Below are 14,096 nucleotides of genomic sequence, written 5' to 3'. Positions count from 1 at the left end.
TCATTGTTATTCTCGTTACCATTGCCATCGTATTCCGCTACGGTCTTCGCCATCTGTTACCCCTCGTCGCGATTGACACGTTGCTAGCGGGTCCATAGGGGGGGTGGTGGGGGGGGTGCGTCGCGCGGCCCTGTTGGCGTGCGACGGACTGTGATTTCGTCGCGACGATCCTTCCCCACAGGCGTTTGCGTGCAACTTGCGTCGCTCCCCCACGTGTGCGCGTGCCACGTGTGTGCGCGTGCCACGTGTGCGCGTGCCGCGTGTGTGCGCGCGTGCCGCGTGTGTGCGCGCGTGCCGCGTGTGCGCGCGTGCCACGTGTGTGCGCGTGCCACGTGTGCGCGTGCCGCGTGTGTGCGCGCGTGCCGCGTGTGTGCGCGCGTGCCGCGTGTGCGCGCGTGCCGCGTGTGCGCGCGTGCCGCGTGTGCGCGCGTGCCACAGGTGTGTGCGTGCCACAGGTGTGTGCGTGCCACGTCTGGGCGTGCCACGCAACCTGCCCTCTGCGACCCGGGACGTCCGCACGGAGATGCCGGCCGTCGATTGTAGAATCTTCGTGGATTTCGAGAGCGGCTCGCCCCGGCGCATGCGGACAAGGCGGTTGCGGGCGACGGCACGAGATTCGTAGTGGAATTGGGGTTGGGGGCCCGCCCAACGCAAATTGAGTGTCGTTCACAACCCGCGGCTCGCCGCCACCGCTGAATCTCTCTCTCTCGCACCCTCCGCCGCCATCGGTGGCGAGTTGAGCCGCTACGGCGGGAGGAGAGCGCTCATCGTCTTCCGTGTCGGGCGGTCGGAGGGTTCACCACGACGACGACGACGCAGAGTTGGTCGTATCGTTCCGCCCGGTGGCCTTGATCGCCCGCGGCTTGAAACACGGACGATGAGTCGGAATCTTGGGGCCGCCGCGGGGAGGAAGGAAAGGAAAAAAAAAACCTCCGAACCAAGTTTTTCGAATCGCAAATCGCAGCCGTTGCACGCCAACAGCTCTCGAAATCGAAAGCCGCGGTTTTTGTTGTTCTTGTTGCTGCGTCGTGAATGGGGAATGGCGCTGATGGCGGCAATGGCTGTGCCCGGCAGATGACGCGGGGGGCTTTGACGAGAGAGGAGAAAGGACGACTCAGAATTATGAATATTAAACTTGTTACGCTTTGCATTATCGTTCCTCTTGTCGTCAAATCCCTGTTCATATATGTTATGGTGCAACATAGTGTTATTAGAGGCAGAGTACTACATAGACTGCATAGGAATAACAAACTATTATGTTAAGGATCTCCCCCCCCCCCCCGCGTGTTTATCTCGGCGCGGTTGTAAGCGGCTGTACCCAGCGGCGCGTGGTCGTGACATCATCATCATCAGCTCCGAGGGGTGCGGTAATCGATCAGGTGCCCCCCCCCCCCATCCTCAATATTCGATTTGTTTTCCCGCACGGCCAAACCTCGAGGTCACTGCGTATCGCGGCCTCAGCCGCATCGTCGTCACGCTCGCGGGTTCCCCAACGCACGACGTAGAACAGGAGTCGTGCTAAGATGTTCAAACGCCAAATAGAAACCTCGTGCGAGGAATGGAGTTTCTGCATTAAGCACACGCAGTGCCTGTGGTGAGCGTACAGACACACACGTGGCTCTGATGCTGACGTGTCGTGCGTCGTCTTTGACACCGATTGGCCTACAGCAGAGACGGCGGCTGCCTTCATGAAGACCGAGTCTCTTTAGGGGGATGGAGGTCCCGTTCTGGTCTCTCCGACGTTTAACGGCGTCTGGGGGGCGGCTCCGGTTTGTCCTCGTGGTTCTTGACAATATCTCGTCGTGGGATGGCGGCTGTCAAGGGGGGGGGGGCCCTCCAACTCGTAGCTTTGGCCACCTGGGGGGGGGGGGGCACGCTCGTCCCGCCGCTACTGGATACTGCACCGCGCGTGTCCGTGAATGATGTCGTCGCTTCCGTTCATTCAGCCAAGCACCCCCCCCGCCCCCCACTGTGTTCTGCGTGGGGGGTGGCTGGGTCTACCACGGGGGGGCAACCCTCCCTCCCCCTCTCTCCCTCCCCCTCTCTCCCTCCCCCCCTCTCTCCCCCCTCCTCCCCCCCATCTCCCCCCCCCTCTCCCCCCCCTCTCCCCCCCCCTCTCTCCCCTCCCCCCCCTCTCCCCTCCCCCCCTCCCTCCCCGTCTTCCTTCCGTGACGTTCGCTTGGACGACGCCTGCCGGTGGCTTGACTTTGCCGTGATTCGTCGGGGTCGTCGCTGATGCCGCTGATGCCGCTGCGTGCGGGGGGTCGCTGATGCCGCTGCGTGCGTGGGGGTCGCTGTGAGCCCCAAGGGTCGGTTTCGCTTTGAACTCGTCGCCAAGCTCGGGGTGGTCGTGACTCGCCAAGTCGCCGATTGGCAGAGATTTATAAACTCTCTAAACTCTCTAAACTCTCTATGCATAAGTCCGGAACCGGTGGAATTTTCTACATTTGTTGGAATTACCGGCGAAACATCGCAGCTACTCGAATTGAAAATGTTTGTTTTACTCCCGAACACACCCGGGCGCGCTGAGACTGGTCACTCATTGCCACGTCTTGTTGACGTGACAACCCCCCTGACTGGATTGGCCGCGTCGGGTGGTGGCGGCTCCGACGACACATCTGGATCATGTCGGTCGCGAAAGCCTCTCCGCTGCTTCTCCTGCTGCTGCTGCTGCTGCTTCTGCTGCTGCTTCTCCTGCTGCTGCTGCTGCTGCTGCTGCTCCTGCTGCTGCTGCTGCTTCTCCTGCTGCTGCTGCTGCTGCTTCTCCTGCTGCTGCTGCTGCTTCTCCTGCTGCTGCTGCTGCTGCTTCTCCTGCTGCTGCTGCTGCTTCTCCTCTGCTGCTGCTGCTGCTGCTGCTTCTGCTGCTGCTTCTCCTGCTGCTGCTGCTGCTTCTCCTGCTGCTGCTGCTGCTGCTGCTGCTGCTTCTGCTGCTGCTTCTCTCTGCTGCTGCTGCTGCTGCTGCTCCTGCTGCTGCTGCTGCTTCTCCTGCTGCTGCTGCTGCTGCTTCTCCTGCTGCTGCTCCTGCTGCTGCTGCTGCTGCTTCTCCTGCTGCTGCTGCTGCTGCTCCTGCTGCTGCTGCGCGTGAAGCTGACGATGCATCGACTCGTCTCTCCGGCGTTCTTGTCGCCTCTCTCCCATCTCGGGGGTGAGAGCCCTTGGCTCTGTGTGTCTGTGGGCAACGTGGGGGGGGGGTCACGGTTAGGACCGTCGCTGGAGCTGTACCGGGTGATCCTTCGACGGTTGGTTAGAGTGACTGAGAGGCGGAATGGAGATGAGCATTAATGACAAACACACAAACTGAATACACACAACATGAACACTCACACACAACCTGAACACACACAACCTGAACACACAACATGAACACACAACCTGAACACACAACATGAACACACAAACTGAACACACCCACAACCAGAACACACACGCAACCTCAACACACACACAACATGAACACACATAACCTGAAAACACAACATGAACACACATAACCTGAACACACACCCACAACCTGAACACAAACTGAACACACAACATGAACACACACGCAACCTCAACACACACAACATGAACACACACAACATGAACACACAACCTGAACACACAGACTGAGCACACAGACTGAACACTCACACGTAACATGAACACACACATAACCTGAACATTACTGGGACGCGATGTAGTCCTAAACGTCACCTCTACTCCCATGGGTGGTGGTGATGGGGGTGGTGATGGTGGTGGTGGTGGGGGTTTTTTTCGATTTAAAGCTTTCGTGACTGCAGGGATTCATCTTCTTGGTTCTTTCGGTAAAGTCACGTAGACAGACGCTGTCGCCTCGACAGACCTGGTTTCACCTGAGGACGGCTGCTTGCGTTGTGGCCGAAACGTCGTGAGAATTATTTTATTATGTTTTATTTTTATTATTTTATTACTTCCCTTCTACGTGACTTCACCGAAAGAACCAAGAAGAACAAAAGGTGGTGGGGGTGTCGGTTTTTTTTGTTATCCCACAGTCCCCCCTACCCACAGCCCCTCCTACCCACACCCCCCACGCCCCGCGGGTTCTCAGAGGGGAGTGGATTTGAGATTATCTTTGGCTGCGATGGTGACGTGGCCACGTTGGTCCATTACCTCGGGCGACGACGCAGACGACGCACACACACGCGACGTGAAGTCGTGAACAAGTCAACAATGTGCTCTACGTGGTCCACACGCTGCGACATCGCAACCCCGTGGGGCACAGCGGCGGTGCCCGGCTCACGCCTCCCGTGCCGGGCCACTCCCAGGGCCACTTCGCAGAGCCAAACCCACGTGGTGCCCTGCCCCGAGACCCTGTCGCGTGTTCATTGTCATCCAGAACACGAGGGGGTGGTGGTGATGTGTCCACGTGTCGTTACAGCCACGGGTCTGGCCACGTGGGGTTCTCCACAGATCTGGCTCCTGCTGTCCGCCTGATGAAGGTGCTTGTAATCACTGGCGAAACGTCGTACACTCGGATTGTGAAAGTCGCGGCTTGGCTCCCCCAACACGCAACCGGCGGCGCTGTGCGAGTGACGAGTTGGCAACGTTCTGGTCACGTGACACAACCCTTGCCGATTGGCTGTGGCGGGTGGTGGCGGGTTTGACGACACATTTATAGATTTACGCGATCTAACTCCCACCCCCCAAACAACCTGCATTATGGATGATGTTGATCGCGAAAGCCTGCTGCTGCTGCGTGTTAAACCTCATTGTCATCGTTGGAACGGAGTTTAAAAGTAAACATATTATTGCAGTTGCCAAGTCTCGCGTCGTTCCTGTGAGAAGAGAGGCGTGGGGCCACGGGGGGGGGGGGGGCGGGGAGAGATGGTGGAAGAGACGCGGAGACACGTGGAGACACACGGATTCATGGACACACGGAGGGGATACGTGGATACACAAAGACAAAGATACCCCCTATAGTCTTCACCAGGCTGTAGGGGCAAGTGCTGTTAGCGAGTAGCACATCTGAAGGCCGGCAACGGAACACACGGGAGACACGTGGGGACACCATGGGGAGACACGTGGGGACACCATGGGGAGACACGTGGGGACACCATGGGGACACACCACGGGGAGACGCGTGGGAGACACGCCATGGGGAGACACGTGGACACGCGTGGACATGCGGGAGGACATACGGGGAGACACGGGGACATGTGGAGGGACACACGGGGACATGTGGAGACACACATGGGGCTGTATGTGGAGACACGAGGTTGTGTGAAGACACGGGGCTGTATGTGGAGACACGAGGCTGTATGTGGAGACACACGAGGGGCTCTATGTGGAGACACGAGGCTGTATGTGGAGACACACGAGGGGCTCTATGTGGAGACACGAGGCTGTGTGGAGACGCACACGAGGCTGTATGTGGAGACACGGGGACATGGGGAGACACACGGGGCTGTGTGTGGAGACACGGGGACATGGGGAGACACACACGGGGCTGTGTGTGGAGACACGGGGACACGTGGAGACACGGGGCTGTATGTGGAGACACGGGGCTGTGTGTGGAGACACACGAGGGGCTGTGTGTGGAGACACGGGGCTGTGTGTGGAGACACGGGGCTGTGTGTGGAGACACGGGGCTGTGTGGAGACACGATGGGCTGTGTGTGGAGACACGGGGCTGTGTGGAGACACGAGGGGCTGTGTGTGGAGACACGGGGCTGTGTGTGGAGACACGGGGCTCTATGTGGAGACACGGGGACATGTGGAGACACGGGGACATGTGGATACACACACACGGGGCTGTGTGGAGACACACACGGGGCTGTGTGTGGAGACACACGAGGGGCTGTGTGTGGAGACACGGGGCTCTATGTGGAGACACGGGGACATGTGGATACACACACGAGGGGCTGTATGTGGAGTCACACACGGGGCTGTGTGTGGAGACACGGGGCTGTGTGTGGAGACACACACGAGGGGCTGTGTGTGGAGACACGGGGCTGTGTGGAGACACACGAGGGGCTGTATGTGGACACACGGGGCTGTGTGTGGAGACACGGGGCTGTGTGGAGACACGATGGGCTGTGTGTGGAGACACGGGGCTGTGTGGAGACACGAGGGGCTGTGTGTGGAGACACGGGGCTGTGTGGAGACACGAGGGGCTGTGTGTGGAGACACGGGGCTGTGTGTGGAGACACGGGGCTGTGTGTGGAGACACGGGGCTGTGTGTGGAGACACGGGGCTGTGTGGAGACACGGGGCTGTGTGTGGAGACACGGGGCTGTGTGTGGAGACACGGGGCTGTGTGTGGAGACACGAGGGGCTGTGTGTGGAGACACACGAGGCTGTGTGGATACACGAAGCTGTGTGGAGACACACACGAGGTGCTGTGTGTGGGAGTTGGGCGCCACCTCGCGTCTTTGCGCTGGAAGCCCGTTGGGGGTTTCGCGATCAGAATGTTTGTATTTATCCTGCGGGAGGAATCCGATGAGCCATGAAGCTCTTCGTCGCAGATGTCCAGTAGGGGGCACGGGGTCAGTACGTGACAAAAACACAAGGAGCGGTGGGCAGCGTGTGGGGGTGCACGTGGCAGTGTCCCAGGGGGTGTAGGGGGGCCGGTGAACGCGTCGCAGGCTTGTGGATTGCACACCCGATGATGATTGCTTGTGTTGCAATCGAAACGTCGTGAGAATTTTATTGTTTTTTATTTTTATTATTTTATTATTTCCCTTCTACGTGACTTTACCGAAAGAACCAAGAATATGAATCCCTGCAGTCACGAAAGCTTTAAATCGAAATGTAGTTGTTATTGTTGTTTTGTTATTGTTGTTGTTGATATGGTTGTTGTTATTGTTGTTTTTGTTGTTGTTTGTATTGTTGTTATTGTTGTTGTTGATATGGTTGTGTTGTTGTTATTGTTGTTATTGTTGTTGTTGATATGGTTGTGTTGTTGTTATTGCTGTTGTTGATATGGTTGCTATTGTTGTTGTTAGTGCCTTCAAATCACGACTTTCCTTCTTCTGCCGTACGGCTGCTGATGTCGATGCAGATCCAACAACAACAAGCACCACCTGGTCACATCGAGGTGGTGGTAGAGCCAGCAGCAGACAGCGGAGTCTTCGCAGTGTGCGGGTCGGGGCATTGCGTCGTGCCGCCCTCTGCTCTGCTTGGCCACAGTGGCCACACGACTACCGCAGATCTTCTTGGTTCTTTCGGTAAAGTCACGTAGAAGGGAAATAATAAAATAATAAAAATAAAACATAATAAAATACAATTCTCACGACGTTTCGGCCACAACGGAAGCAGCAGTCCTCAGGTGAAAACCAGGACGGCTGCTTGCTTTGTGGCCGAAACGTCGTGAGAATTATTTTATTATGTTTTATTATTTCCCTTTTACGTGACTTTACCGAAAGAACCAAGAAGATAAATCCCTGCAGTCACGAAAGCTTTAAATCAAGACTACCGCAGAGTTTCTCATTCCCCGCCTGTGCATCATCAGCAGCATCACCATCATCATCATCAGCAGCATCACCATCATCATCAGCAGCAGCGACCCGCTGCCTCCACTGCTGCTGCCACGCTGTGTGCAGTGGCTGGGGCGGTGCATGGGGCTGGACCACGCGCAGCTGCGTGGACGATCAGGAGCCAGCGGCAGCCTCCTGGTTACACCAGCCCACAGGGGATTATTGTGTCCGTCCGTCGTGCATCCACAAATGGGAGGGGTAGGGCTGGGTGGAGAGGGGAGGGTGGGGAGGGGCTGGGTGGGGAGGGGAGGGTGGGGAGGGGCTGGGTGGGGTGGGGCTGGGTGGGGAGGGTGGGGAGGGGCTGGGTGGGGAGGGTGGGATGAGTGGGGCTGGGTGGGGAGGGGCTGGTCACCCCGTGGTGCCCTTATAAAACTCAACGTTTAACCTACTCACGCCGGCTTGTGCCCGCCCACACAGTCGGGCATATTTGCGGAATACACCACGCCCTGGCCGTTGACCCTGGCCATTGACCGAGCAACCCAACGTTCCTACCAGCTCCCTCCGCAGGAATGTGTTTTGTTTAGGAACAGGAGAATGGAGGAGGAGGGAGACGCTGGGGTGTGGTGATGGCTCCGCCAGGGCTCCGACAGAGCCCTGCCGCTTGCCGAGCGAAAGCGGCGGCGTCGTCGCTGCTGTTGCGAGGGCCGCGCTCGTTGCGCACACAACCAACGTGCTGCCCCACGTGTCAACAGCGCGCAATACCCCCCCCCCTCTCCCCCCTCTCCCCCCCCTCTCCAGGTAGACACACACACAGGTACACACGCAGGTACACACACAGGTAGACACACACAGGTAGACACACAGGTACACACACATGTGAGTGAACCCACCCAGGTGAACGCAAAAAAAGGCGATGGGCACTCTCACGCTCTCACAGCCACGTCACCACGCGGCCACGTGACTACGCAACAACGCGACCAGGCGACCACGCGCACACAAACACACACATACAAACACACACATACACACATACACACACACACATACACAAACAGACAGACACACACACATACACACACAGACACACAAACACACACATACAAACACACACATACAGACACACATACAAACACACACACACATATAAACACACACACACACAGACACACGTACACACACATACACACACATACACAACAACAACAACCGCCATTCGCCACTAAGTGGCGGTGACGTCACCACGACGCTTGTGCCAGGCCATGTGCACCCTGAGGCCACGTGAAGTGTCGAACGCCCGCTGGCAGGAGGTCACGGGGCAGACCCAGGTGCCACGGGTCGACTGACCGAGATGACCGAGATGACTGGCTGATGCACCACCTGTGCCCCCTACTGTGCCAACTTGCTGTGCTTTAGCCACCCGGCGCTCCGCTCGTTGTTGTGAGCGTCGCTCCTCCGCCCTCCGTTGTTGTTGGAGGGCGACTGCCTCCAACTGCCCAGTAGCGTCCTTCACGAGCCTCCTCCACTGAGGCCGATCTTGACACCGCTGGTACCAGTCATCGGCAAGTCCACTCAGCTCCACGTCCTTCTGTACCACATCACTCCATCTCTTCTCTAGCCCGTGCCGCGCCCGTTTAGCCCCCTCGATCCGGCCGAACAAAAGCTGTTTAGGCATGCGGTGGCTGGGCATGCGGGCTACATGACCCAGCCAACGCAGCCTTGCCTGCCGGAGGAGCTCACTGATGGGACTTTGCCCAGATCTTTCAAGGACTTGTGAGCTCCTCACACAATCCAGCCTGGTTAAACCCAGGATGGATCGTAGGCAGGCCAGCCTAAATGTTTCCAACCGGCGAAGATGCTCCACTAGGGGGGTCCATGTTTCGCAAGCGTAGAGAAGGGAGGGAATGACCGTGGCCGAGAAGACCTGAAGCTTCGTGCGGAGCGACAGACCAGGTAGCTTCCACACACATACACACACACACATACACACATACACACACATACAAACACACATAGACACACATACACACACACACAAACACATACACACACATACACACGCACACACACATACACACATACACACACACACATACAAACACACATACAAACACACACACACACATATACACACACATACAAACACACACACAAACACACACGCACACACGCACACAAACACACGCACGCACACGCGCACACACGCAAACACACACGCACGCGTGCCGCGCAACGCGAGAAGAGATGGGCTGATGTGAGTAAGTGGGTGAGTGGGTGATTCAGTGAGTGGGTGAGTGAGGTGGTGGGTGGGTGATTAAATGAGTGGGTGAGTGAGTTGGTGGGTGGGTGATTGAGTGAGTAGGTGAGTGATTGAGTAGATGAGTGAGTAGGTGAGTGATTGAGTAGGTGAATGAGTGGGTGAGTGAGTGAGTGAGTAGGTGAGTGATTGAGTGAGTGGGTGAGTGAGTGAATAAGTGGGTGATTGAGTGAGTGGGTGAGTGAGTGAGTAGGTGAGTGATTGAGTGAGTGAGTGGGTGAGTGATTAGGTGAGTGAGTGGGTGAGTCTGTGGCACGGGTTTGAGAAGAGATGGAGTGGTAAGGTACAGGATGTTGTGGAGCCGAGTGGACTTGCTGATGAGCGGCACCAGCGACGATATCCCGCTATGGAGGAGGCTCGTGAAGGACGCCGCGGCTGCTGCTGGGCAGCTGGAGGCAGTCGCCCTCCGAGGAGCGACGCTCACAACAACGAGCGGAGCGCCGGGCGGATAAACCACAGCGAGTTGGCACAGTGGGGAGCACAGGTGGTGCATCTACCGGTCATCTCAGTCGGTCAACCCATGATGACTGGGTCTCCGCTCTCGTCACCTGCACCTAGCCTGGCACAGCAGCCAACCCATGATGACTGGGTCTCCGTGACCTGCACCTAGCCTGGCACAGCAGCCAACCCATGATGACTGGGTCTCCGCTCCCGTCACCCGCATCTAGCCTGGCACAGCAGCCAACGCATGATGACTGAGTCTCCGCTCCCGTGACCTCCTGCACCTAGCCTGGCAGACCAGCCGACCCATGATGACTGGGTCTCCGTGACCTCCTGCACCTAGCCTGGCACAGCAGTCAACCCATGATGACTGAGTCTCCGTTCCCGTGACCTCCTGCACCTAGCCTGGCACACCAGCCAACCCATGATGACTGGGTCTCCATGACCTCCTGCACCTAGCCTGGCACAGCAGCCAACGCATGATGACTGAGTCTCCGCTCCCGTGACCTCCTGCACCTAGCCTGGCACACCAGCCAACCCATGATGACTGGGTCTCCGTGACTTCCTGCACCTAGCCTGGCACAGCAGTCAACCCATGATAACTGGGTCTCCGCTCCCGTGACCTCCTGCACCTAGCCTGGCACACCAGCCAACCCATGATGACTGGGTCTCCGTGACCTCCTGCACCTAGCCTGGCACAGCAGCCAACCCATGATGACTGGGTCTCCGTGACTTGCACCTAGCCTGGCACACCAGCCAACCCATGATGACTGGGTCTCCGTGACCTGCACCTAGCCTGGCACAGCAGCCAACCCATGATGACTGGGTCTCCGCTCTCGTGATCTCCTGCACCTAGCCTGGCACACCGGTCCGCTGTCTATGTTTGCCGTGCGTGGTGCCGGCCACTCAACCCCCTCATGGGTCGCCGTGCCGCCCTTCGTGGGTGCTGCTACTCGCTCACAGCACTTGCCCCCCTCGGACAGTCCGTCACAGGCTACACGGGGGACCTTTGTCTTTGTTAGGGTGAACGTGGGGAGCGGTGGGGCATTGGTTAGGAACGCGGCAGAGAGCCGGGTTCAATTCCAGCGAGCGGGCAACACCACGTGACGATTCTCTGAACCGCTCCTGCGCCTCCCCCCTAGGTCGACTCGGCCTCAAACGAGTCCCCAGTGCGGTGGTGTCGTGAACATCGCCACTGGGGGAGACAAAGGCGGCCGTGCGTGGTGCTGGCCACCCACACCCCCACTCGTGTGCCGTGCCGGGCTTCATAGGTGCTGCTCGCTAACAGCACTTGCCCCGATAGTCTGCTAAGGCTACACGGGGGTTCGTTGTCTTTGTGCATGCGTGTTGAGCGGTGGGACAGTGGTTAGCATTGCGCTCCGAACCCGGCGACCCGAGTTCGATTTCCTGCTCACGGTGAAACCCCCGGTGGCGATCATCTGAACCGGATCATGGGCCTCCCCTAGGTCGACTCAGCCTCAAACGAATAGCCGGTGCGGTGTGTAAACATCGCCACGAGGGAGACAAAGGCCTCCCCAGCCAGCCAGCCAGGCAGCCCCCTCGTGTGCCGTGGCGGCCTTCAGCAACTTGACCCCACCGCCAAAAGTCTGTCGAGGCTCGCCAAGAAGGAAGCGACTTTGTGTTTGTTCGTCGTTGTGTGCCGTGTCCAAGCGCGCAACAAAAACCACGTGGAACGGCACGGGCGTAGCAACGCATTCCGTGGTAACCGCGACGTCGCCACGAGCAGCAAGCAGAGTGCATTGACGATGCCGTTGAAGGCCAGGCCCCCCCCCAGACCCTGGCCACACAACACCCGGCACACACCACCCCCTCGTCCGGCGATGCCTGTATTACGAGCTCGCAGTGGCTATGAGATGTTAACTACCTCGCCTGGTGTACAGGAGGTTGTGGGTTCGATCCCGACCCTGACACTTGCTGTATATTTGGAGTTTGCGGTGTCTCTCTCTCATCATCATCATCACGGTAGCTAGATGTTAACTACCTCGCCTGGTGTACAGGAGGTCGTGGGTTCGATCCCGACCCTGCCGCCTGCTGCTGTGTATTTGGAGTTTGCGTGTCTCTCTCTCTCTCACCATCATCACGGTGGCTAGGAGATGTTAACTACCTCGCCTGGTACGCAGAAGGTCGTGGGTTCGATCCCGACCCTGAAGCCTGCTGTACATTTGGAGTTTGCGGTGTCTCTCTCTCTCATCATCATCACGGTGGCTAGGAGATGATAACTACCTCGCCTGGTGTACATGAGGTCGTGGGTTCGATCCCGACCCTAATGAGGCCTGCTGCTGTGTATTTGGAGTTTGTGTGTCTCTCTATCTCCGTGGTCGCGTGGAACATTTAGAAACGTGCGTTGAGATGATTTATATTATTCTGGCTGCTATAAATGTCCAAATGATGGGCCACTTTGTTGGGCTATCATTTTGTGGTGGCCAAGTCGCTTCTGGTTCAAGTTCAAGTTCATTTATTAGGTGTAGCCCCGTGAGCCATTCGGCTCTTGATTCGGGTGCAACCGCAACAAACAAAAAACAAAAACATGAACAAGAAAACATCTTACAGTGATACAGATTTTTTGCTGTGACAGTTTCACCTGAAGACGGAAGCTTGTGTTGCCTCCGAAACGTCGTGATTTTATTGTTTTTATTTTTTATTAATTTTAATTACATTTTTTACCTACGTGACTTTACCGAAAGAACTAAGAGTATGAATCCTTGCAGTCACGAAAGCTTCAAATCTAGAAGTGAATATGTGACTAAGTGCAAACAGAAAATCCAAGAAAAGACGGCAAAATATTTCAGAAAAAGCACCGTTCAGCGGGCTTTGCCTGGTAGGATGAGGATGGTTGAGTGTTGTGTTTGTGTTTGGGCGATTGGTTTACCTTGCGTGTAGGTTGCACTGCTGTCGTGTTTGTCGTTTGTTGTAGAAACGTTCTTACCCCGTGCCCCGACCGGACATCTGCGATGAAAGTGCCTTGAAGCTCATCGTATCCCTCTGTAGTGTAAATAACGATTCAGATTTGTAAAGGTTGTCACATGGTGAACACACGCAAGGTATCCATAACAACTTTTTTTTCTGGGGGGGTGGGGGCGGTGGGGTCTTTCTCGACCAATATCACCCAGAGGTTTATTTTCCCTTGGGTCAGATCGCGTCCAATATCAATGTGTCGCTAGGCCCGCAGGTGATCACAACAACAACAACCACCACCACCAGCAGCAGCTTCAATCAGGCGATCAAGTCCGAATCGTGAAGCGTACAGGTGAATAACTCTTTGGTTCTTTCGGTAAAGTCACGTGGGTGAAAATAAAATAAGTAAAATTTTTATTTTTATTTTATTTCTTTTCACCTACGTGACTTTCCCGAAAGAACCAAAGAGTATAGATCCTTGCAGGCACGAAAAACTTCACATCTAGAGGTGAATTATTATTCATCTTTGGCTCTGAGATAGGGGGCCGTGGCATTGCAGCTGGAGAGAGATCCACGCACATTTAAGTCACGAGTCAGACCTGGCCCACCACATAAATACCAGCCGTGAATCAGAAGCGTTATTTGTAATACTATTTTAGTATTTATCATACTATTTTAGTGTTTATCATACTATTTTAGTATTTGTAATACTCTTTTAGTATTTATCATACTATTTTAGTATTTATCATACTGTTTTAGTATTTGTAATACTATTTTAGTATTTATCATACTATTTTAGTATTGCTAATACTATTTTAGTAAAGTCACGTAGAAGGGAAGTAATAAAATAATAATCAGACGCTGTCGCCTCGACAGACCTGGTCTTCACCTGATGACGGCTGCTTGCGTTGTGGCCGAAACGTCGTGAGAATTGTATTTTATTATGTTTTATTTTTATTATTTTATTACTTCCCTTCTACGTGACTTTACC

The sequence above is a fragment of the Lampetra planeri genome, unplaced genomic scaffold, assembly GCF_965212315.1.
Source record: "Lampetra planeri unplaced genomic scaffold, kcLamPlan1.2.h2 scaffold_186, whole genome shotgun sequence".
NCBI lineage: Eukaryota > Metazoa > Chordata > Hyperoartia > Petromyzontiformes > Petromyzontidae > Lampetra > Lampetra planeri.
The sequence above is the reverse complement of the archived record's forward strand: the minus strand, read 5'-3'. Positions refer to the sequence as shown.